Consider the following 27,613-nt stretch of genomic DNA (forward strand, 5'->3'; position numbering starts at 1 on the left):
GGGGGAGTGGGTAGCGCGGACCCAGGCAGAGGGGGCGGAGGAGGGGGAGTGGGTAGCGCGGACCCAGGCAGAGGGGGCGGAGGAGGGGGAGTGGGTAGCGCGGACCCAGGCAGAGGGGGCGGAGGAGGAGGAGGGGGAGTGGGTAGCGCGGACCCAGGCAGAGGGGGCGGAGGAGGGGGAGTGGGTAGCGCAGACCCTGGCAGGGGGGGGGGGGGCGGGGGGGTGGGTAGCGCAGACCCGGGCAGGGGGGGGGGGGGCGGGGTTTTGGTTTCAGGTTGTGGTGGCGAAGGTGGAAGCTCTGAACTGGACAATGAGGGCAGATTCGAGCCATCAGTTGCTGCTAGAGGCAGAGCTTCAATGTCAGATAGAGGCGAAGAGCGTTGATTGGGTATAAACTGCTGTGAAAACACTGGGCTGCTTTGATCCGGTGCAGTAGACACTGAAAGGGACGTTTCACTTGAAGGAGGCACCGACTGTTGTGACAGAGTACTGCACAGATATGTTGGGGGTTTTGGCGATGAGGGAGCTGCAGGTACAGAACGATCCTGAGATGAAGAAACCCTGCAGCCTGGAAGTGGAGGTTGTGATGACTGGCTATCAAATAAAGGCACTTGATATGTTGTACGTTCTTCAGTAGGAGAAGTCTGTACAGATTTAGCATCTACGCAGAAAGTTTGAGAGCTGTGCAGAAGAAAAGCCTGCACATCTGTTTGAGGGCAAACATCAGAAGCAATTGTTGAGACTACATCACTACTAGATCCATGGTCCTTTACAGTCCTCTCCTGGTCTAACAAAGCAGAATGCTTCTCCAGTTCAGCTATTTTGATCCTTAGCTGTTCAATTGTTAGCTCGAGTTTCTGGATAACAGCAACCTGCTCCTCCTTCACTTCTGTTGTTTTTTCCTCATTATCTTTCTGAAAAGGAAGTTGCATCACCAGCATTAGATTCCACTTGCAATTTACACAATTCAGAAGGCAAAACTGAATACACTAAAAACAGGAGCACGAGACTGAAGCAAAGATCGTCAAATTATTCCCTTGAACTTGTTCTACAACTTAAATAGATTCTGGATGATCCATACCCCAAAAAACCCTTTTCCTTTTAAAAAAAACAAACACTTTCATGGGTCACTGCTATTTTATTCTCTTTAACTATGAAAGCTCATGAAACAAGTTCACTCAAGATACAGTATCCCTACTCTGGATTAGGAGACCTGGGTCCCACCTGGAGTCAGAGCTTTACAGCATGTAAACAGACGCTTCTGTCCAACTCATCCATGCCGACCAGATATCCTAAATTAATCTGGTCCCATTTGCCAGCATTTGGCCCATATCCCTGTAAACCCTTCCTATTCATATACCCATCCAGATGCCTTTTGAATATTGTAATTGTACCAGCCTCCACCACTTCCTCAGGCAGCTCATTCCATACATCAGCTGTGTTAAAAAGTTGCTCCTAAGGTCCCTTTTAAATCTTTTCCCCTCTCGCTTTGAACCTATGCGTTCTAGTTTTGGACTCACCAACCCAGGGAAAAGACCTTGGGCAGTTACCCTATCCACGTCCCTCATCATTTTATAAACCTCTTATAAAGGTCACCCCTCAGCCTGCGATGCTCCAGGGAAAATAGCCCCAGCCTATTCGGTCTCTCCCTATACCTCAAACCCTCCAAACCTGGCAACATCCTTGTAAATCTGCTGATGCTCAGAATAACCAGATGAATTAAAAAATATGTACAATTTCATTGTCACCCACGATAGTTTCTCACAGATGGATATTCCTCTTTAGCATGCTGAGGAGAATTTCCCATTAGCTTTTGATAATCCTTGCAAGATATATGTTTCTTCTCCTTTCCACCTCTTGTTATTATCTTTCAGAGCCAGTCAGGTCAATCAGTTTTCTTTTGTATTCATTCAAAATTTTTTTTTTTTTTTTTTTTATAAAAAAGTTTACACTGTATCTTACCTAGTTTGTCACCCAGGTTGTTCACAATTCAGCTGGACCTTTTTCTTTGGTGTGTATGCAACATTTTCACACTGTGCCAACTAATTCTTTAAATACTTCCCATCATTTGCTTACAGGTTAACCTATTATATTATCAAGCTGCAGTGGATTCAGAAAAGATTTACCAGAATGTTACAGAAACAGAAGTTGCTGGAAAAACTCAGCAGGTCTGGCAGTATCTGTGAAGAAAAAAAAAATCAGAGTTAACATTGAGTCACCGAACCTGAAATGTTAACTCTGAATTTTTTCTTCACAGATGCTGCCAGATCTGCTGAGCTTTTCCAGCAACTTCTGTTTTTGTTCCTGATTTACAGCATCCACAGTTCTTTCGGTTTTTATTTACCAGGATGTTGCTGGGTATGGAAGACTTGTGTTATAAAGATAGGCTGGGACTTTTTCTTTCACTGGTGCGTAGAAAGTTGATAGGAGACCTGATCGAAGTTTATAAAATAATGAGAAGTATTGATGGAGCCAATGGTAAAAAGGTTCGAGTACATTTGTAGCTCCGGTTGTGGATGCTGTGGTTTGTTCACACATGAACCAATAACCAGCTCAGCGAGCGAACCAACCACAGGAGTTATGGTAGTTGTCTTTTCCCTCAGATCGGGGACTTCAAGACTAGGGGACACTTTTTTTAAAAGGTGAGAGGAGAGAGATTTTAAAAAAAGACAGACCTTTTTTTCTTAAAAAAAAGGGCGGTTCATGTGTGGAACAAACTTCCTGACGAAGTGATGGATGTGGATACAATTACAAAATTTAAAAGACATTTGGATAAGTACATGAATAGGAAAGGTTTGGACAGATATGGGCCAGGACCAGGCAGGTGAGACGAGTTTAGTTTGAGATTATGTTACGTTTGGCATGGACTGGTTGGACCGAAGGGTCTGCTGTACAACTATGACAATTAACAGTTCAACCCAGTTTATCGTGGACAATTCATTAACTATCCATTTGATGTCTGCTTTACTTAAAATGTAAAACTTCAAACTTGTGACTCTCTTCTTCCTGTCAAAATTTAAACTTCAACCACATACTGCTATGAGTTGCACAATGCTTGCTTACTATGAGATCATTACATAATTCAGACTGGTTATTCATCAATAACTATGTTCTCATCTGTTCTGCAGTTAGTTTCAAGGCATATTGCACCAGATAATTATCCTCAATACATTATAGAAATAGCTTATCTTTTACTAATTGAACTTTGTTCCTTGTAGTGTGACAGAAAATTACAATATTCCACGATAATCAATTTGTTTTTGCATCAGTGATGCATTTGACTTGAAGGTTTATTCTTGTGGCTTGGGTGACATTGGATAGACTATTATGGTTCATGCCTAGGTCATTATTCTAAAGTCACTGCATAATAGCCCGGTCACAGTGACCATCCAATAAACAAATGAGCTGGTAGGGGGGCGGTGGGAAGAGTTAGTGTGACTGGAGTCACATGTAGGCTAGACCACACCCTCTTCACCAGGGGTCATCAGTCAACAAATGGGTTTTTGTAACAGACCACAACTTCCAATCACTAGCCCAGAAATAAACGTCCATTTCTAAACTCACTTTCCAACTTTTGGGTCGAGCACTATAACCACTGTACCAGGTACCTATGTAATAAAAATGCAATGTTTTTGTTTAAATGGAAAGTCCTGTGGAACTTTTTAGATATTTTTCATAGAATCTTAGCTTTTCAACAGGCTACATAACCCACATCAAGTGCGTTCTGTTTTATAGTAAACAAACACAAAGAACTCTGAGGAGAGGTTGGAGAAACTTGGGTTGTTCTCACTGGAGGTTGAGGGGCAACCTGATAGGGGTTGACAAGAAGAGCATGGACTGACTCGACGGAAGCTTTTTCCCAGGGGAGGAAGAGTCAGTTACCAGGGGCCATGGCTTTAAGTTGCGTGGGGCAAGGTTTAAAGGCGACGTATAAAGCAAGTGTTTCTTTTACAGAGGGTGGTGGGTGCCTGGAACTCGCTGCTGGGGAAGGTAGTGGAAGCAGATACTATAGTGACTTGTAAAAGACATCTTGACAAATATATGAACAGGATGGGAATAGAGGGATATGGTCCACGAAAGGGTAGGGGGTTTTAGTTGTGATGGGCAGCATGTCGGCGCAGGCTTGAAGGGCCGAAGGGCCTGTTCCTGTACTGTAATTTTCTTTGTTCTTTGTTCTAATTCACCTTTGTACCCAAACTGAATTCCAGAAAGTCTGACTAACCAATTCTGTTTAAAATTTTTCTGAATTTCAATGTCCTGAAATATCCAGAGGTTTGTCTTTCAATATTTTCCCTCCTGCTTCAAATTGTTGGGCATGATCCTGACATTATATTTATTTTCTTCTTACATATTTTACAGAAACTCAATTGAATGATAAAAGTATCAAGCTGGATAACTTTACATTGGTCCAATATAGTCATATCTTCTTTTGGCAGAAATGTCATGAGCACAAGATACTTGACCTCATTGCCCATAATAAATTATTTTCCCTGAAAAATTGTTTTAAATTTAAAATCTAGAATGTACAAAAGATGATCATTCAACAATAAATATGAAGAGTTTCCACTTTGGGTGCAACTGAGAATTGGGATACATATTGTACTTAACAATCACATTAGCTTTAAGAAGGTCTCCCATCCCCACAACATCGACACATTCAGCAAGCAACGAAACTGCAAACACAATGGATCAAGCAACAACCTACCAAGCTATAGACCAAAAACTGGCAAGTGAGATCAGGCCCTTAGTCCATAGCCTTGCAGATACTGCATTTCACCCGTCCATTCAAGAAACTTTTCAGACCAACTTCCAAATTCCCTACCATCCTCTTGATAAGAGTAGTAACCCCAATAACCTTCTCCCTTACCTTTAACCATTGCCCCATTGGTTCCCTCAGGCAAGGGAAATATTCCTATTCTCCAATTATACTCCTTAATGTCATTCACATCAAGTTGGTTTCCCCTCACCCTCCTTTGTTAGAAGACCACGACTCCAACCCTGTCTAATCTTTGCTTATAATTCAAAACTCCAGCAAATGACCTGATAAATCTGTTCTGTATATTCACGAGTTTAATCGCAAATTTCCTATGGTACAGTGACTAGAACGGGCCACAGTAAAGTCAGATGTAGCCTAATGACTACTTTACCTTGTTCATCTACAGTTCGTGGTGTGCTCTTATTTGATTATATTCCCTCGACTTGTTCACCTATCTCCACGTGTGTTACCTCGGAGTTCACTTGATCAAACTCCATTTGCCACTGTTTCACCCACTGATATCTTTTTCCAATATCAGCCAAACAGCTAGTTTGTGCATCATCTGCAAACATATTAATGACATCTCCCACATTCAAGCATAAATAGCTGATAATATAGCAGAAACAGCAGGGGAGTACTTAGCACTGCTGGGAATACGTCAATCAGAAAACACCCACAGACTATTACTTTTAGCTTCCTTCAGGCCCCGGTTAAGGATATATGTCCGTCAGTGAACACCAAACCAACTATGAAACAATCAAGTAAAGCATTTCACTGCTTTTAGAGAAAAACTGCTTTGAAAAATTGCCTCGTAACATTGGTAACTTGGTGCATTTTGATAAACATTTTTCATCGTCCATGAAGCACATGTATGCATAAATGGATAATTATCAAAAGATTGCTTTAGGTTAAATATTTCCTTTATGTTCCCACTTCATATCCAAATCCCAATTTCTGCTTTTAATTTGTTATTATTGAAAACTATGACAAAGAAATATCAGGTTAAAGACAGCACTGACCTTGCATAGTTCTGGAAATAAAGCATTAAATTTCTTTATTCCTTGTTGCCCAAGAAATATAATGAATGGCTCAAGGCTCTGGGAATGTATCCTTGTGTATACATTTGATCACATATCTATTATCACTTCTAATGCTGCTTCCACAAGCGCTTTTTGATGTTCCACTGTTATTTCAACTATGCCTGAAGCTTTTCCACTACTCAATTCCAAAACATTCTCTACCTCTGACATCATAATGTTTCAGCCATAATTTGCCTCTCTAACTTGAGGATTCCCTCAACTAACTTCATTGAGAATATACAAGTAAAATTGGGCAGAGTCATCAAGTCACACAGCATAGGAACAGCCCTTCAGCCCAACATGTCTATGCTGACCAACAAACACCAAACTATACTAATCCCATTTCCTGCACTTGATCCATAGCCTATGCCCTGGCATCTTAGTACTCATCCAGATGTTTCTTAAAATGTTGCAAGAATATCCGTCCCCACCATTTTCTCAGACAGCACATTCAATACATTTACCATACAGAAAAAAATGTTCCAAATTTCTCTAAATCACCTACTCATCTTAAAACATATGATTTCTTGTCTTAGACATGTCTGCCAAAGGGAAAATGATTTTGACGACCTATCCTGTCTGTGCTTCTAAGTTGTATATCTCAACTCAGATTCTGCCTCAGCCTCTGCTTCAGGGAAAACAAACCCAGGCTATCCAGTCTCTCCTCATATCGGACTTTTCATCCGAGGCAATATCCTGGGGAATCTCCTCTGCACTCTCTCCAGCTTTGTGTGCTGCATCCCTTTCAAACAATATTTTACCATCTTCATTAGTTTTAAACCTCATCATGTCTGTTATTTTTATCTTTCAGAGATTGCATCTTCAGTTCAGCAACTCTCACTGTAATTTCTTTCCAGCTCCAATACTTCATCACACCTCATGAAACCACTTCTTTTCAGCTTGCCTCCATGCAATTCTTTATTTGAATGTGTTAATCACCAAAACCTAACAGACAGACAGTTTGCTGAATTGAGACATTGACAGTAAGGATTAGGATTGTAACATTTATCCAAAGACTATGATGGGATCCCATAGTGAGCACCATACTTGAAGCTGAAGAATTAGGTGTGTTTCAAGTGAAGAGAGGAATATGACAAGGACTATGTAGAGTCATCAAAATTGTTCAACCTATATACCAAAAACACATTCGCAGAATTAGATGTACCTCCAGGTTAAAATTTGGAGGCAAGACATATTGCAATAAAACACAAGTTTACTAGCAGAATCAGTAGGTGCTCTTTAATGCAACGTTTCAAACTTAGAAAAATTGGATCGTGGTCTGTGTGTGAACATTAAAAATACAACAGTAGTTAGAAGACATAAGTTAAGAAGAATGTTGAGCAACGTTGCCCTGGACACGTAGATTAAGTGCATACTCAAGGTGTCTATTCAGGATAGATGAGAACAGATGACAGATGTGATGCTGAAGTCAGAAGAAGAAATACGACAGGCACAAGTAATTTTGTGAACATGAGGGATGTGCTAACCAGAAAAACCAAAAAAAGATGCTACATTCGATTCACTTCCCTATATATCTCAAAACTGGACAATAAAGAAAAGGTACAAATAGACATCTTTGAAACATGGAATCAAAGAGATATGCTGAATATTCCATATAAAAAAAGATCAGAAGACAAAAGAGGTACGTGAAATTGCAAGAACAAAGAACTTTTAAAAAGTGACATCCAGAAAACAGAAGTGTTCACCCCTTTGATCAGAGCTGAAAAGGTACAGAGATCTCATCAAGAGGGCTAGGGGAGGGCAGAGAATGAGTCGTCAACCTTGGCATATTCATATTTGGATGATGGATATTGCTTCATCTTGTGCTTTAAGCCAATACTGCTACCTGCGCACTGAAATTCCAATTTGGTGTATCTTGGGCTGAGGATGTCTGCACATACGTGGTCCCTAAGGCTGCTTGCACCCTATTTCAATTTAAGGCTTTTAAATTCCTACTATTATCTACAGAGGAGTACTGCAGTAGTTATCAGATACATCTCTCTGATGTCAAGTCTGTAACGTCACCCTTCATACTCAGTCTAGACTGGAGCCTTCTCACATACTGATGTCAGTCATGTGATCAGTTAGAGCATCATGATTTGCATGAATCACATGGCACAACAGATGACACAGCTTTTACAGATGGACGGGTTTGGCATAATGACAGGCAAATGGGACATCATGTGACTGCAGAACTGTTGTTCAGAGCAGCTACAAGCTACAGAAGTGATTGCTTCAGGAATGCCATTGAAAATGGGTTCACCACAAATCTCAACATTTTGCTCTAAGCAACTGAGGAACGATATTTTGAAAATATGAACTCTACTGAGCTATTCGATAATTATACTGATATACAGTAGGTTGTTTCGGTAAAAAATAAACAAAATGTGGTCATGATTTTGACTTTAAAAATTTTTTGGAGCCATGTAACCTGTTAACAAGCAAATTTGTGGAAACTCTCAACGGCAATTGATTCAATAAGGCATGAACCGGTTTCGAGCACGAACACAATAACTTGTGTTGCTTCAATCATATTCTCTGACTAAATCACATCATTTTTGCTGATTTAAGGCAAATTGCACTGGAAAATGCTTCATCCAAATGGAAATGCAAGGCAGCAATTTGTAACTGCAACATTTTTCAGCCTGACATTATTTTCAAAACATTTAGTCTGAAGTGCTCTACAGATCTCAGTAAAATAGAAAAAGGAACAAATTACAAAACGTCGGGTTGCAGGATTTCTGACTCCGCAGAGGGTCCTTGGTCTCATACAGAGGTGGCATAGGAGCCATATTACTCAATTAATAATCCAGAGAGAGGTTCAGGTTAACACTCTAGGAGACGAGTTCAAATCCCACCAGAACAGCTGGCGAAATTTGAATTCAAAAATCTGGAATTGAGAAGATAATCTCAGTGCTAGTAACAAAGTCATAAAAACACGTCTGATGCCCCGATGTTGGAAACCTTTTTTTTTTTTTTTTTAAAAACACAGTCTCAGCTTACATACAAAGTCCAGACCCACAGCAATGTGGTTGACTCTTAACTGCACCCTGAAATGGTGTGGTAAAGCCACTCTGTTCAGGGGCAGTTGGAGATGGACAATAAACGTTGCCTCATCAGCAATGAGCATGCCCAATGAAAGAACGATATTACATACATATGACAAAATCGAGTAAAAGCATTAAATCTACAGGACAGCAGAACTCAAAAATGAATTAGAAGTCAGCTGGATTGTCTGAACCAGCATGTTTGGACGAAAAATTCAGTTTGTACTTTTCAATGTGCGTCGTCGCCACTTATCCCAGTTAAGATTTAATTAGAGTACAGCAGAGGCTAGGACAGTCTACAAGATTTCAGTTCCTCGAGTTAGAATTAAGGAGGAGGAAATCTCTTACTTGCAATTATTTAAACTAAATTTTTAAAAAATGACCCAAGTTGGAAATTAAAACACCATTGTGTTTTTCCCCAGCTAAATGGAAATGCAAGAAAGAAAACAAAAAAATATTAGTTTGACTACTGCGCAGATAGCAGAGTCTTCTGTCTATTGTGATCTACAGGGCAAGATCAAAATGAAATCAGTTCATGCTGTTGTTCAGTCACAGGGTAGCAAAACATAACGAGTTTCTGCTCATCTTCTCAAGTGTAAAGACCTCATTAGTTTATGATTCAGTATTTTTAATTGTTGAGACTGAAATGGTAAAAGGACTGTTTTAAAAACCAAGAGTTGTGAAAGGGATTGCTACAGCTTTAAAAAGCAGGCTACTGACATTCATTCTAAGTGCTGTTTACACAGCTACTTACGAGAGGAGTTATAAGTTGACAGTTCACAATTTTTCACCTTCAGGTGGAATCGGTTTATTTTTAATAGTCAAATCAGTCTTGTTGGGAACAGAAATTTGGTCTGTACTGTCAACTCGGGTCTGAAATGACCGATAATTGGGGGATTTCTGCATGATTTGATTAAATCTTTAACTTTTGGTGATAACTCCAGGCACAGCGGGGCTCAATCACCCACGTACTACACCAGTGAGATAATTCGCCAAAATGTTCAAATCCCACCTACTGAAATATTACAAGAACATGCAAGCCAATGTGAAGTCCTTTGGGGAAAAAAAAATAGAGCACGCACTGCTTCGCTTTCCGGATTACATTGTTACACAAGCGATACCAGGCCATGTAAGGAAATCAACTGGAATCTCACTGAATGGCGGAGCAGAATTGGATGGCTGAATGGCCTAATTCTGCCCCTGTATCTTAGGGTAATTCCAGATTTGATTTTACATGGACTTACAGGGTACTTATGGTACAGAAAACAGCCAATGAGCTTCAAAAGGTTCACGCCCATTTTCACATGCCTCCTCCCAACTTAAGACTGTTTGTTGCCTTGAATGAGCCATAACTTGTGCCCACTTAACATTAATGTTACTGATGTTATTGCGAACCAAGGTGAGCACAACCTTTACGTGTTATCTGACTCCAATCTGAGCTACAAACAACACATTATCCATTACCAAGACTGTACATCTCCAGCACCACACAATCTGCCTTTACTTCATCCCTGCTGAAAAACTCTTCTTCAGATACTTGTTACTTTAAGCCAGAACTGTACCCAGACTCCTACCAGCATGAACCGCAAATCAAACATTTGGCTGGTTACATTAGCCCGCAATAAGTTTCATTTACCTACCTCTCCTGTCTTCAGATCTCCACTGACTCATCCTTTAGTATAAAAGTTTAAAAATACTTATCCTGGCTTAAAAATCCTCTTCTGCTGGCCGACAAACTTCCATCAGCAGAATTTACTGCAGCCTACAGTGGTGGGGAACATGGCAGCTAGACCCAATGAACTGTGAGAACGGTCATGCATCACTGTCCGCAAAGGAGCCCATGTGGGAAACTTGCCCACTGATGACGGGATGAAATTTGGTTAATTCGTTATCAGCGTTCACTGGAATTGAAGTGATGGCTCAGCACCGAAATGGGAGTCATGGAATTACTTCCCAAGTTACCCAGCAAACAGTTTACCAACAGCTTACCTGTAATGGCATCTTGTTATCAGATACTTAGTGATTTGAAGGATCTGGCACCAAAGGAGTGGGAAGCGGTTGTATGGTGGTAATATCATTGGACTGGTAATTCTGCAGATCAAACTAACGTTCTTGGGCCATGGGTTCAAGTTCCACCATTGGCAGATAGTGACAACTGAATTCAAACACCTGGAATAAAATGCTGACTTATAGGTAAACATATAACCACAGTCAATTGTCATAAAAACCCATGTGGCTCAAGGTCCATGACATAAGGAAATCTGTCATCCTGACTTGATCCAGCTACATGTGACCTCATACCCACAGCAATGCGACTGATTCATCTACCCTTTGGGAAAGTGGGGCCAGGCAATAAACATTAGCAGAGCCAGCAACACCTACATCCATGAATGAATATTTGAAAAAAAAAAAATGTTACTAAAAGCCTTGTCCCCTCCTATCCCCTTGCATCTGATCCCTCCCCACAAACTGAAATCTCCCTACTACTCCCACTCTGCCCTCAGTGACATGAGGACCAGGGATCCAGCAGTGATCACTGGTGAAGTCTCCCAACTCTACCAGCAACAGGCACTGCTCCCATTGGCACTACCAATGTTGGGGAGTTTACAACCTGCAATCGATCAGTAGTTTTCATAGGGTCAGGGTCCCGGGCTACTAAATCCCACTGATAAATGATTAATTTTGGTCAGACTCCTTCCCATGGAATGAGAACAGGGTTTCCCAATTGTTCTCCGAACGGTGGGTGGGACCCGCACTGGAAACTTGAAATTTGAACCCAGTCTCCAACTCTGCCTACTGCATATCTGAAAAATAAAAAGAGATAGTCTTTTCTATATTCTTCTTATTGTGGATTGAAATGTGTAAGGACTGTAAAAACCAAGGACTGGGGAAGGGATTGGTGAACTTTTTAAAAGCAAGTTCTTCGCAGTTAATGAAAAAGTGTTGTTTACTCAGAGGAAGGGTCATAGACCCGAAACGTGAACTTTGATTTTTTTTCTTCACAGATGCTGCCAGACCTGCTGAGCCTTTCCAGCAACTTCCAGCTGTTTACTCTGTTAGTAAAATGAGCGAGGTTTAGATGCAGACAAACTGGAACTAGGGCTTGTGGGAAGGGAGATTCAAGCTGAAAACAAACAGCCAAGTGGTCTGCGGAGTGATGATCATTGTTGATGACAAAGACTGCCTGCTAACAAAGAGGAAATTGTTCAGCTACCTGGGAGCCAGCTTTTGGGTGATAGGGGCTGAAGCCTTTGGACCTCAGGAAAAGCAGGTGATGTCTGTCTTGCTGTAATTAAAAAAAAACCCAGAAATCAAACCAGCCAGTTTCTTTCTTCCGTTAAAGATTGCTGTAAGCTGTAACTTTAACCACTAAATCAGAGACGATACAAGTTGATGAACAGTGGTTTACTGCATTCCCTGTAAGCAACTGAAAGTAATTGAAGATCGATTGAGGAGCAGGTCCTGACAAGTCAAAAGAATCATCTCAGCAAATCCTGTAGAGAGGGGCCATTGAAAAAATGCCTTCCCAGATTTCCTTCTGCCATAACACCTTTTCTTGGCTGTGCCTGCCTGTACATGTGTGTGGAGTGTTTTATTGAAGGGGGTTATGAGTTTTAACAGTACATTTAATGTCCACAGTTTACAGTTATTTACCTGCAACGAGAATTGATTTACTTGAATTAAATAGTCATTTCTGTTAAGTACAGAACCCGGTCCATGAATTCAGTTAACCCCTGTCTAAAAATGCAGGCCAGTTGGGGAATTTTTGCATACTTTGGTAAAACTGGTCAGTCTAGTGATGACTCTAGGACTAGCAGGGCTTGAATCCCAGCGAGGGTGGCAGCAGATGTAGCAGCTATCATAGCTGTCGTCGTCAAGAACATAGAAGAAACAAAGAACAAAGAATAATACAGAACAGGAACAGGCCCTCTGGCCCTCCAAGCCAGTGCTGAAACATTTTGCCCTTCCATGCTAAAACATTCTTCACTTACAGGATCCATATCCCTCTATTCTCTTCCTATTCATGTATTCATCCAGGTGCTTCCCAAATGCTGCTATTGTGTCTACTTCCACCACCTCCTCTGGCAGCACGTTCCAGGCACTTGCCACTATGTGGAAAATTTGCCTCGCAAATTTCTTTTAAACTTGCCCCTTCGCACCTTGAACCTGTGTCCCCTAGTAATTGACACCTCCACCTTGGGAAAAAGGCTCATACTTTCCACGCTATCTATGCCATTCACAATTTTACAAACTTTTATTAAGTTGCTCCTCAACCTCCTGCATTCCCGTGAAAACAAACCTAGGTCTAGCCAACCTTTCTTCACAGCTAAAATCCCCCATATCAGGCCAACATCCTGGTAAAACTTTTCTGTACCCTCTCCAAAGCATCTGGTAGTGTGACAGCGATATATTAGTTATCATTTAGTTATTTCCTTTCTATGGATTGTTCAAGTCTAATACAGAATTAGTGAAGGACTATTAAATCACAGCTTCAAGAACACTGCAAATTAAATAAGAAATACATACAAGTAATTAGCTCTGATGCTGTAGACAGCAGTGTTTTGAAGGTCCTAGCTGGGGTTACTTTTTCGCTGCATGGGGATCTTGGATTTCGAGAGTTCTGAGAATTATATACTAACACTATCAATCATTTGGCTGATTGGTTTATGGCAGCTGAATAATTACATTCAACAAAATAATTCAGTTAATCATATTTTGAGATTTTCTCCACTTTTCAATGACAAAGAAATTATTGACCTTGACAATTATGCAGTTTTCCGCAAAAACAGCGTTCCTCAAAACTTATGTTCACATTAAGTTAATTCCAATGCACAAGCCCATCGGTATCAGCAGGATAGTAACTGGTGGCAGATTATAATGAGAATGGAACAATGAATGTTTATTTGAGGACCTAGGAACATCAATCTTGATTAAATTAATACCTTCGATGAAACTACAGAAAATTATATTATTATGCTTGCCAACGAACCATTATTGGCTGACAAAATGGATGAGGATCATTCTCTGGTTCATTTTTCAGGCAACACCTTAACCAAAAATCAATTTGCCTTGCTTAAAATTTTATGAAAGCTTGGCAGTTGACCGTCAGTATTATTAATTGATGCATTTCTAGGGCGACAACTGCACGAATCAGTTCACTTAAGCAATCAGCACCCTCCTCTCAGTACAAGTGTTGTTTTTCCTTCACTTATTGCAGTTTTGCAGATTGTCCTGATGAGTGCAAGTTAAAAAGCTGTGCCAAAATGTCCCTTTTCAGCAAAACTCAAGCCTTGCACTACCAAGAAGCTACTCATAAATCAACTAATTTTGCCAGTGTCATTGCTACTAAATGGCAACTTACAAATACTTGAAACTACTCTTCAATGTTAAACACTGTCACCAACAAGAAATTAATTGCATCAGTGTTTCATTCATTGTCTGCTTCCCAAATCTTCTCTGTACAAGTTATTCAATATCTAGAGAGTTTATTCTTTTTCTGGGATAGTACATTGGTAGAGTTTTCCTTATTCTGTCAATCATTTTACAACTAACTTATAACTGGATAAGTTCTGGCATCATCTTTCACTTGTATAGTGTGAGATAATGGTGGCAATAATTAGATGGCTCTAACACAAAGAGATTAACTTCCCCAACCAAATATTAGTTCAAAACTTGTTCTCATTTTTGCAGCTATGCATCAGGACAAATTTCTTGAACATTGCCCTGGGCAAACTTGAGACAAGATACAGGCTGATCAATGCAAGCAGAAGTAGAATGCACGCATAGAGTCAAAAACAAAATTAAGTAAATCCTTCCAAAGTCATCTGACCAATAATTCAGACACTTGGACAATGTTAAAATCACCTTCACACTAACTGCCTGTTACTTCACTCAGTACTTAGTGGACTACAACACTGGGAAAAAATCAGAGGATAGACATTAGAGATAGTAGGAACTGCAGATGCTGAAAAATCTAAGATAACAGGGTGTAGAGCTGGATGAACACAGCAGGCCAAGCAGCATCAGAGGAGCAGGAAGGCTGACCTTTCGGGCCTAGACCCTTCATCAGAAAAGGGGGAGGGGAAGGGGGTTCTGAAATAAATAGGGAGAGAGTGGGAGGCGGATAGAAGAGGGATAGAGGAGAAGATAGGTGGAGAGGAAACAGACAGGTCAAAGAGGCGGGGATGGAACCAGTAAAGGTGAGTGTAGGTGGGGAGTTAGGGAGGAGATAGGTCAGTCCAGGGAGGATGGACAGGTCAAGGGGGTGGGATGAGGTTAGTAGGTAGGAGATGGGGGTGGGGCTTGAGGTGGGAGGAGGGGATAGGTGGGAGGAAGAACAGGTTAGGGAGGTGGGGACAAGCTGGGCTGGTTTTGGGATGAAGTAGGGGGAGGGGAGATTTTGAAGCTTGTGAAATCCACATTGATACCATTGGGCTGCAGGGTTCCCAAGTGGAATATGAGTTGCTGTTCCTGCAACCTTCGGGTGGCATCGTTGTGGCACTGCAGGAGGCCCAGGATGGACATGTCGTCTGAAACTGGGAGGAGGAGTTGAAATGGTTTGCGACTGGGAGGTGCAGTTGTTTATTGCGAACCGAGCGGAGGTGCTCTGCAAAGCGGTCCCCAAGCCTCCGCTTGGTTTCCCGGCTGTAGAGGAGGCCACAACGGGGTACAGCTGATGCAGTATACCACATGATCCCTCACACCCCGTCCCCGCAATAAGAACCAAAAAAGAATCCCCCTCGTCCTCACGAAGCACCCCACCAACCTCCGAATCCAACTCATCATCCTCCGACACTTCCGCCATCTGCAATCCGACCCCACCACCAAAGACATTTTTCCCTCCCCACCCTTATCTGCTTTCCGGAGGGACCACTCTCTCCGTGACTCCCTCGTCCGCTCCACACCCGGCACTTTTCCCTGCAACCGCAGGAAGTGCTACACCTGCCCCCACACCTCCTCCCTCACCCCCATCCCAGGCCCCAAGAAGACTTTCCACATCAAGCAGATGTTCACCTGCACATCTGCTAATGTGGTATACTGCATCCGCTGTTCCCATTGTGGCCTCCTCTACATTGGGGAAACCAAGCGGAGGCTTGGGGACCGCTTTGCGGAACACCTATGCTCGGTTCGCAATAAACAACTGCACCTCCCAGTCGCGAACCATTTCAACTCCCCCTCCCATTCCTCAGACGACATGTCCATCCTGGGCCTCCTGCAGTGCCACAACGATGCTACCCGAAGGTTGCAGGAACAGCAACTCATATTCCGCTTGGGAACCCTGCGGTCCAATGGTATCAATGTGGACTTCACAAGCTTCAAAATCTCCCCTCCCCCTACCACATCCCAAAACCAGCCCAGCTTGTCCCTGCCTCGCTAACCTGTCCTTCCTCCCACCTATCCCCTCCTCAAGCCCCACCCCCATCTTCTACCTACTAACCTCATCCCGCCCCCTTGACCTGTCCGTCCTCCCTGGACTGACCTATCTCCTCCCTACCTACACACCTTTACTGGCTCCATCCCCACCTCTTTGACTTGTCTGTTTCCTCTCCACCTATCTTCTCCTCTATCCATCTTCTATCCGCCTCCCCCTCTCTCCCTATTTATTTCAGAACCCCCTTCCCCTCCCCCATTTCTGATGAAGGGTCTAGGCCCGAAACGTCATCCTTCCTGCTCCTATGATGCTGCTTGGCCTGCTGTGTTCATCCAGCTCTACACCTTGTTATCTCAGAGGATAGACATTTGCAGGTTGTAACGCATTGAACTGGAAGAAATTCAAAACGACAATGTGAATTTAAGAGAACAAAAGAGTCACTAAAAAGGATTGCATTGTAAAACTTTGTTCATTTGAGGTTAACAAACCTGGCACACACACTTCCACCAATTATTTGCACAAAGTACCCACAGGAAGGTTGCTGCATTGTCAGTACTTGCTTTAAACGGGCATGGTAGGCAAAGACAGAGCAGGGTATATAGCCTCACGGCAACACATAGACTGAAACATGCCAGATCATACCATACCACACGCCAAGAAAAAGAAAAAATTGGAACAAAATATACCAGCACATATCACTATTTAATTGCTTTTACTGTCATGCAACTAAAGAAATTCAGAATGCAGTTTACAAATTAACATTTACCATTCTGCAGACAATGCAACATGATGCCTTAATAATTGTAGAAGCCAAAACATTCACTGCTGCCACACTCATCATCACTGTTGTTAGCTGTACTACAGTTTTCTCAAACTACCATATCACCTGCATCGTCTTCTAGGCCATTGCTGATAAATTTCTCGATTAGCTTCATAAATGACTCCTATCTCATCAATTGCTGTGATTTTCTCACCCATTTGCACAAGTGCAACATCAGGAGTGAATTTATCCTATTGCTAACAAGACATGAAGTTTCCATTCATTTGGTCCATTCTTCATGCATGAATTTCAATGGCTTGTTTATCAAAAGTATCTAGGACCCATCATTGATTCCAGGCAATGTAACAAACTGATTGGCTATACCTTCAATTCATTAGCCCTCTTTTTGGTATGGTTTATGTACCTGTAATTGATATGACAACCTGCCTGATTTTTGTTATTACATAAAATAATTTACATTTGGGATTGAATTTAGAGTTAGTAACAAATGGATTTTCTGTCTGACATTAATTTCTTTTAAAACAGTTTGAGAGGACTACTTCAACAGCCTAATAGGTAGGTTTACATCAGGATTGCACAGTTTAGCAGGCTGAACCATTCTGGTGTATGTTGTTAGAAACTGGACTGGGAGATTTTTAAGCGCAAGGTAAATACTCAGAGATCAAAGAGACAGATTCTTCAGTTTTACTTTGTTTTGGGCAGTCTTGTGAAGTCCTTGCAATGGAGGTTAACTTAGAACAGCGCTCCCGAGTAGGGGAGATGATAGGATATCCAGATTAACGTAAAACTAAGAGAGTTAGTGTTAGGTCAAAAACAGAAGAACTTGCTGGAAATGCTCAGAAAGTCTGATTTTTTTCTTCACAGATGCTGCCAGAGTTAAAGTTTTGGGTCCGGCGACCCTTTCTCAGAACTTTGTTTATAGGTCTCTAGTCAGAAATGTTGGGATGAAACCCTGAAGAGCTTACTTGTAGCGGAGTATATTTGAGCTCAGGTGTATGATAACTTCTTGGGGCTATTGATATTTCCAGTCTAGGAGTTAAAAATCTCAGTTACTTTCAACCTTTAGAGATATTAGAAAAGGGCATTCTGATTGAGTACTGTACAAGAGTTGTGTACAGTACAAGCGTTGTGTTTTGGGGCAATAATTGCTGGCCTTGTGCATCCTGTGAATTAGTTTTAAAAAACTGAAAGAGTGGTGGAAAAGAATCATCAAGCGGGAAGATGGACAGATAAATGGAACTGACAGCAGAACACAAATTGTAATATACTGTTTCATGGCCACACCATCAACAACTCTCACTTGTCTAAGTTTGATTCTGTTTTATGAAACAAAATAAAAAACTTTTAACCACTAAACACAGAAAATTATTGAACAACAAACCTTTAACTATCAAATAAATGCATCCACCTTCTGCTATAAAAGAATTAGCATATCTGCTGACAAGGTAAGGTAAGGGAGGATCTAATTGAAACTTAGAATACTGAATGGCCTGGACAAAATGGATGTTGGGAAGATGCTTCCATTGGTAGGAGACACCAGTATGCCAGGGCACAGCCTTAGAGTAAAGGGAAGACCTTTTAGAACAGAGATAAGGAGAAACTTCTTCAGCCAGAGAGTGGTGAATCTATGGAATTCACTGCCACAGAAAGCTGTGGAGGCCAGGTCATTGAGTACATTTAAGACAGAGATCGATAGGTTCTTGATTATCAAGGGTTACGGGGAGAAAGCAGGAGAATGGGGTTGAGGAACTTATCAGCCATGATTGAATGGCAGAACAGACTCAATGGGCCGAATGGCCTAATTTCTGCTCCTATGTCTTATGGTCTTAAGGTAGATTCTCAAATTATTTTACATTTTTAGTATTTCAGGTCAGAGCTAAATCATTTTAACCATCTAAGTTGATCAGCTCATGATATTTTAATATTGCTGCTAGGACTTCATTGACTTTCCTATTACAATTTAGAGTTCACTTTTCTATGGTCTTACTTCTCCCATTCGTGAATACTAATTAAGCCTTCAGCAGTTTCATCATCGAATACATTTTTAAAACCAGTGTTATCGGTTTAAGAAAAAGGTCACTTACTGTATCACGACTTCCCAGCAATTGTGAGATCTACCTTAATTTCTAAGAGAAAAACACTGCAACTATCTGAACATATTAAGAGTAGTTTAGTGGAGAACCAATCTTACTGCGATTATACAGAGACGTGGTGAGACCACACTTGGTGTATTGTTCTGATTTGGTCTCCTTATCAGAAGAAGGATGTTTATATATGGAAGGACTGGAACAAAGATTTACCAGACTGATACCTGGGGAAAAGAGAACTGGGTCAGTGAAGATTACAGACACTAGAGTTTAGAAGAATGGCTGGGGGGCGGTGTGTGGTTGTGTATCTGCGGGTCTGCGTGAGGCAATTTAGGATTGAAGAGGAGAAATTTCTTCACCTAGGTGGAGAGCCTGTGGAATTCTTCGCTACAGAAAGTGGTTGAAGCTGAACATTGAAAATATTCAAGAAACAGTTACGTATAGTTCTTGGGGCTTAAGGGATCAAAAGGGTATGGGGAGAAAGTGGAAATAGGGGACTGAGTTGGATGGTAAACCATCATATTGAATGGTAGAACAGGCTTTAAAGGGCTGAATCCTGCTCCTATTTTCTCGGTTTCTAACGTTTAGAGTGACACTACATCTTGCAGTCTTTGCAAATACTGCATTCGTCACTGGAGTAGAGAAATAACTTCTGCTCATTGAGGTTTTTGATTTAAAAACTAGATGTGACTTGAGCTCACTGACCAAAGTGGTGGCTCACTAGCCATCATCCATGTTTAATTCTTCCACTTCTGCCTGTATTTCTTGGTATGAAGCTCAAGTTGCCCATGATCAAAGTGACAGGACAACAGTTTATTGAAAACCAATTTCCCAAATTCATTCAAAAAGCACCTAGTTTCACTCAGGAGGATCACTCTCAGCCAAATATCGGATGGCGTTCAGGAGCTCATGCACACCACACATACCTTTGGACCTCATTTTTCCTGTAGTTTAGTGATGTGGATTATCTTTGACAAGCAACGTCTCAGTTTTTCCAAGTCATCCAATAGGCTGCTTCTATTTCCTCCCAGTCATTATATTACATGTGCGGACAGTGAAATGTACAAATCGATCACTGCACCCTCTCTGGCCAATGTATCAGGCAGTAATCCACAGTGTTATATAACACTTTCTCTTTCATGAAATGTCAGAGCAGAAACAATAGCTTTTAACTCCATTCTGCATTACAAATATTCCATGTACTTAGCATACCAAAAAGAGTGCTATTAAATTACAGAGCAAGGGGAAAAGTCAAGAGTCTAGACTCCTGGGTGAAAGATTTGGCTCCTCTTCGAGAAACCAAGATTCCCCTAAAGTATTAAGCCATAATGATTAAGCATCACAATCTTCAAAGAGAATCAGGAATGAATGTAGTTGCACAGGTTCAGTGTAAGGACCCCCGGTGTATTGTTACAAATGCAATAAAATCTGTCTTCACTTTGGCTGGCAGATGTAAGAATGTATTATTTTATCGTCACGCTATAACTCAGTTTCCTTCTTTTACCAAAAGACTGCACTTCAAACAAAAGAAAAAGTCTTTTTTTTTCCTGAAATTTGGTACGAGAAGTCAAAAAGCAGCCAGTACATAAATTGATCTTTAACCTGAAGCTGGCATTTTGCTGGAGACGCTGGTCTCAGACCAATGTCTGGATATTGCTCTGTGCAGCCACCAACCTAACTGCATTCCCTCAAGGGGGTGCAATGAACTCCGGAAGAAGAAAATTCTTGGATAAAGGCATGCAATTCCCCTCCTCAGCAGCTATTTTTAAATGCTGAGGAGTGGTGTTTAGTTCTGTCGTTGCATTAAAAAAAGTTTTTTTTAAAAAGACATGATAAATGAAACCTATGTATCAATCCAGAGGAAAAAAATGACACCTTCAATGTACAATTCATAGCTGTAGCACACTCTGGGAACTGGACCAATACATAACTCGGGAATTAATTGTTAAAATTTTATGTTCTGCATATTTAAAAATTTCAAATAGGGAAGAAGCATATCGAACCTCATTTCAGTTAATTGGATTAACAATCTGATATATTCAAGACTAGGATGGCAAATATTCCTAGCCGATATTGCCATTTTCTTTACTCAACAAGAACTCAAAGCAGGAACCTTTTGGATACAATCCAATGGCATGTATATCAAAAAAAAAATCTGCATCAACTTTGCAAAATCCCATTGATGTGGTTGTATACAGGGATCCAAATGGATTTCATTTGGAGACATTGTGCCAGTAAACATTGATCTTACATAAATGCAATATGATATCCCTTTAGAGTTGCGTAAAAGTCAGACTACTTTCAAAAAAAAAGATAATCCATTTCTAAATTGCACTGGTCCTGGAAGAGAACTCTGAAACCACATACCAGTGGCTTGTCTGCCTTACTCTGGCTCCCTCTTTTGGTGTTTGATGTCACTTTAAATCTGACTACAGAGTTTGTCTTTATATGCCATCTGAAGCACCATGAACTGTGGGTGTGTATGATTTGTGACAACCTTCCTTAACAGAAAAATGCACAGCATCACTCCGATCCCTCAATACACAGCCTTATAAAAGAAAATCTGCAAGACGCCTAGCTGAGTATGAAGGATTACTAACCTAAAAAAGTGTCCATTTTTCTTATGAGAGCAATGCAAGTGGGAAAAGGGTTTCAATATTCCACACATGCACATATACAGAATATTAAAATGATACTATAGGAGACAGCCATTTCACACATCAAGCCTGCACAGGCTCTTTAAGCGAGCTGCTGCATTAGTCCCACTCTGATCCTTTCCCTGAGCCCTCTAAACTTTACTTCTAGATATATATCCAATCCCCATTTAAAAACTACTACATTTGCTTCCACAACCCTTTCACGCAGCAGGAATCTAGATCATAATTTGTGACATTATAAAATATATTTTGTCTCTAGTTTTTTTTTGTACGGCCAGGATTTTACAACGGTATTGGGCAAAACTGCCAGAACTCAGCACCATTATTCCCACTCAACACGACAGCAGCTTTGGGAATCTAAAAATAACGTGTGCAGATAAATGCAGCATTTGCCGATGATTCTCTGCCCCTCTAGAGTGTTTGCTGTTTAATCACCTCCCCCGGGCTGCAACTCTCACACAAATCAATGCACGATAACAGCATTTGCACCTCCAGTCTTGCTTTGAAAACCCTTAAATGACACCTCACTGAAGGAAATGCAACTAGGTTTTGCCCAAGTTCATAGTTCCACTACTGCACCAGCCCAAGCAAAGCATCAGCTGCCCTGAATGAACAAGCAGGAGCAGCTCCGCACAAAACTCAATCTTACGTAAACATTAAAAATAACATTTCAAACTACCCAGTTTATAATTACTACTAGACAGCCTCACTCGCCCTGAGAAACTAATTTAATTTCAGTGGAACAATCAAATTCCTCAGCTTGTAAAAATTCAAAATAGGATTTTTAATAATATTGCATAAATAATACAAATATGCAATTTTTTTAAGTCAATGTTGGAAAATATAAATGGAGAATAATCAGACCTTATACCTCTCTGTTTGCTGTTAAGAATTCTTCATAGCGATTGGTTACTTATCCCATTGCTGGACACTTGGAGATTCCTTGACTAAGCACCAAATCAGCAAAGAAGTCTGTCCAACCGACATTCCAATATTGGTGCTTTCCAAACCTTTTCCCCCACCCTGACTACATTTCAAGGATTGAAAGTTCACACAACTGGCCAGTGAGAACAGAGTGTGAGGGTCCTGTTAGAATCAGCTGCAACTTGGGTCGGAACTAACAGCAGTCATTACTGCCTCGAGTCTCCCCATGTGAGTCCCAACCCCTAATTTAGTATGACCTACACTAAACCTTCAAGGACAGCCATTTAGAGGGTAGTGTGGAGGTTGAAAAAGAGAATGAGAAACAGGCAATTGATAGATAGATGAGTGTTTTTCTTGTTTAATGCTTAAAAACCCAATTTGTGAGCAGTTGAAATAATTCACAAGCATTTGTAAAGTTTCATAAACAATACTAAAGCTTATTGGTTCTATTATTTAAAAAATGATACAAAAATAAAGTAATCACAATAGAAGAATGGCAGGATAGATGATGCGTTGTGACTGTTGTATGTGGGAGCTGAGGGAGACTATTGTAATCTAGGTCAACCACTTGCTAAGTTCTGAGGCTGAAGAACCTTTGCTCCGATTCAATGAGCAGAAAGCTGAACTACTGACACTGCAATCAATTAGAGGGAGGGGTGGTTAGCTGGACACTATTCCAGAAGACATTCACATACATTAGCAAAAAGGATCAACTGATTTGGTCATGGTCAGAAATTGTTTTTTTCTTTACTTCATTCATGGGATGGGGGTGTTGATTATTAACATTTATTATCCACCCTAATCGCTCAGGGGACATTTAAGAGTCAACCACATTGCCTCAAGTCACAAACACAGGCCATACTAGTTAAAAGGAGGTAGATTTCCTTCCCAAGAACACGATTTAACCAGGTGGACCTTTAAATGTCAAATCAATAGTGGTTACATGGTCATCATTAGACCAGGTTTTTAAAAATCAAATGTTAAAAGTCACGGTGGGATCAAAATTCATTCCTTCAGCTGATTAGCCTGGGGTTCAGTCGTCTAGCGGCATGCCACTGCTTCCCTGTGAGACAAGGTAGGGACCAAGGAAGTGGAGGTGTCTCAGACTTCATTAATGTCTAACAGATTGAAGCTTCCTGCAGTTCATGTGGATGGGGGTGAGAGCCACTACAATGAGAAAAATAAATGGGAATGTTGCGAAAATAAGACAAGGTTGAAAGTAACACGATACCAGGTCATAGCCCAACAGGTTTATTTGGAATCACAAGCTTTCACAGCACTGCTCCTTTCATCAGGCGAAAGCCTGTGATTTCACATAAACCTGCCTGGGCTATAACCGGATGTCACTAACTTCGGAGTTTGTCCACCCCAGTCCAACACCAGCACCGCCACATTGTGAAAACAGGAGACATTTGTCAGGATGATGGACCCAGTTCGCTGTAGCTCAGGGCATGAATTCAGAGACTTTGTTGCCCACCCAGTGCCAGGGTTCAGAAAATCTGTTCCGGGCTCGAGAGAAACTTGCAGTGGGGTGGGGAGGATCCCTCAGCCATTGTCCACGATGGATACCAATGATGTGGAAAGGACTAAGAAAGGAGGTTCTGCTCGAGTAGATAGTGCTAAATTAAAAAGCAGAACCTGCCTAAATTATTACCCAAGCGACAAGAAAACTGACCACTGGCAGTGAAGATCAGAGCGAAGAATACATGGTTCAAAAACTACTGCAGCAGAACTGGGTTTCAATATAGGAGGCATTGGTGCACCAGTACTGGTAATGGCTTCACCTGGATTACACTAGGTCCAGTGTTCTGGTAAATCAATAACTAGGGTAGTAGAAAAACCTATAAACAAATTGTTTTTGGGGTGGGGTGGGGGAGGAGGTGGAGGCGGAGGCGAATATTGCACAAGTGAGTCAAAATACGCCAAATCAAAAAGGAAAATAATACAGGACAGTAATCTGGGTAGTGAAAACCAGGGTGTAATGAATGTTCAAACTTAGTAGTGCACCAGCAAGCAAGGCCAGAGACAGGAAAATTGGTAGAAAATCAGAATTAAAAGGCTCTGTATTTAAGTGCATGCAGAATTTGTAATAAACCTGAATAAACTGTTTGCACAGAAAGAAAAAAGAAATATTTATGATCAGGTGGCCATTTGAGACACAGTTGATCAGAGCTAGGACTAGAGTTTTCAATGGCATGACAATTCAACAAGACAAGCTGTGAAACAATGGTGGGGTAACTCTGCTGGTTAAGAATATCATTAATATAGTAACGAGCGATGACCTTGGGTAAAAAGGCAACATGCAGAATCAGTATGGGTGAAGAAAAGTAATTAGAAAAGCAAGACGCTACCTGAATGAGGAGGTTACAAACCACATAACAGTATTTGCATCATGGGTCAGAAAATGTATAGGGAGTAATGAAAAGAGCATTTAAAGATAAAACCACAATAATTGGCTCACTGGAATATACATGTACATTGATGGATCAAATTTGCAATAGCAGCCTGGAGATTCTTTTTCTCCTCCCACCAGGCCAGTTTCTTAGAGAAGCATGTTCTACAGACAGCCAGGGAGCAAGCTATTCCAAAAGTGGCTATGAGCACTGACAGCCAGCATAACATAACATGATGCAATTTTGTATTCGGTTTGCAGAGGAGGGTAGATCGAAGATTAGCATTTTAAAGCTAAAAAGATAATTACATAAAACAAAAATGAATGCAGAGCTAGCTAAATTGAGATGGGAAACAATACTGAAAAGGCAGGACAGAAGAAATGCAGTAGCAGACTTTCAAGGAAATATTAACAATTCAGCAAAGATTTATCCCAGTGAGAAAGAAATGCAGAGAAGGATTAATCATCTGTGGCTAAATAATTAATGATAATATCAAGTTGAAGACACTATACAAATCTGAAATGATTAGGAGTAGCTCAAAAAACTGGTTAGATTTTAAGCACCACCAAACAATGGCTTAAAAAGCAGCAAGCACAATTTGAAAGAAGGCTAACTAGTAATACAGCACAAATAGGTAAGATTCTCCATAAGTACTTAAATGGGAAGTGAGTCGCTCACGATGTTGACCTACTACAGAATGAGTCTGGGGAAATGGTAATGGGAAAATAACGCAACGGCTGAGGCATGGAATAGCTATTATTTCAGGGTCTGTCTAATCAGGCAGAATTGGAAGTGAAGCCAAAAAAAATGTGAAATCTTTGAAACACAAGGAAACATGTACAAATTACCCTATGAAGCAACAAAATCACTACATACAATAAGAGGGGCTGAAAAGTATAATAGATACAATCTTGAGTGGAAAGCAAATACTGCAAGGTCAGTAACTGCAAATGACAAAATCTAAATATCGCAAAATAATATTCGAGTTTTAGCGTTAGCGTTTCGGGTCCTGGTGACCCTCCTGACAAAATAGCCAGGTAAGGTTTGTACCATCCTCATAAGATTCTTAAAAGAAACTGCATTGATAGATACCAAGTATCAATATTTTTGGCTGCAAATTTGAGGCAGATGTCAGCATACGTTCAAAGGGGAGGATTTGTGTAATCAAAAAGGCAACTCTGCCGAAGGCAGGGATGTCTCACCCTTGTACAATTTCATTCATGTTAATTTTACTTCAGCAAAGAGGTGTCTCGGACCAGTCCCTGCTCAATGCTGCATAGCGAATGTTTGATCCCATCACTATCACCTAACACGGAAGCAAAACCTTGATTTTTGAAGATCACTTGGGTAAACAACTCCACTAAAGGGGGAAAAAAATGCAGTTCTGCAAGAGGGTCACTGACTAGTAAAGTTAACTCTGCTTTCTCTCCACAGATGCTACCAGAGTTTCCCCAGCTATCTAAAACAGAAGTTGCCGGAAGGAGCTCAGCAGATCTGGCAGCATCTGTGAAGAAAAACAAATCAGTTAACATTTGGGGTCCAGTGACCCTTCCTTAGAACTGGAGAAAGGGTCACCAGACCCGAAACATCAACTCTGATGCTTTTGTCCTTCAGATGCTGCCAGACCTGCTGAGCTTTTCCAGCAACTTCTGTTTTTGTTCCTGATTTAGAGCATCCACAGTTCTTTCGATTTTCTCCAGCTGTTTTTGTTTCAGACCTTCTAGCATCCACAGTTGTATGTTTTATTTAAAGAAAAGCCGATCCTGTGAAAGTGAATATTAACTCACCAAACTACCATTTCCACAATCTTAACTCCACCTATCCCACCACTAAAAAGATACAGGTTCTGAACTAGGGCCAAGAATGGCAGTCTCCCTCAGAATTTCTCATTGAAATATTGAGCTGTTATTTTTAGAAAGACCTCTCCGCTCCACCGCTCCAACTCCAACTAAACTCAAAAGATATGTACATTACTTCGGGCATCTTCAGCATTCCCAATTTTAATTGCTCCTCCCTAGGTGACCATGTCTAACTGCCTACGCTGAGCTCTGGAACAGACTCCACGTGCCACTATTGTCCATTTTTAAAGGCTCTCTTTAAAGCTGACAACTTTGATCAAGGTTTTAGTCATCTGCTCGAGTACCTTCTTAAGTGCCTCAGTGTCATGTTGTTTTATAACTGCTCTGCAATGTGCCTTGGGACGTTTATGTGCAGTAAAAAGGAACTGTAATTGAAGTTGTTGCTGCACATGAGAGAATTTAAGAAAAACTGCTGCTCTAAGTTCAATACTAGTGTATATATGCCCTCTAACTTCTTAACTCAAATGACAGATCAAATTCAGTATGTGTACTTGTCTTGTATATGGTTTAAATAACAACATAATTCTAAAAAGAATCAATAGGTGTCCCACTAGAGGGCAGCAAAACCTCAGTTCAATAGAACTGCTTGTACCGATCTCCTTGGTAACAATCACATGCTGATTTCAGTGAAATTAACTGGCCATAATAGACACTTCAA

The 27,613-nt window shown here is 41.0% G+C and overlaps 1 protein-coding gene across 1 annotated transcript in view; it reads right to left on the reverse strand.

The window, feature by feature from the left end:
• Positions 1 to 27,613, reverse strand: part of LOC109915512 (formin-2-like) — a 364,588-nt gene that overhangs the window by 299,558 nt on the left and 37,417 nt on the right. The window lies entirely within an intron of this gene.

Source organism: Rhincodon typus, chromosome 9 (assembly GCF_021869965.1).
Source record: "Rhincodon typus isolate 14 chromosome 9, sRhiTyp1.1, whole genome shotgun sequence".
NCBI lineage: Eukaryota > Metazoa > Chordata > Chondrichthyes > Orectolobiformes > Rhincodontidae > Rhincodon > Rhincodon typus.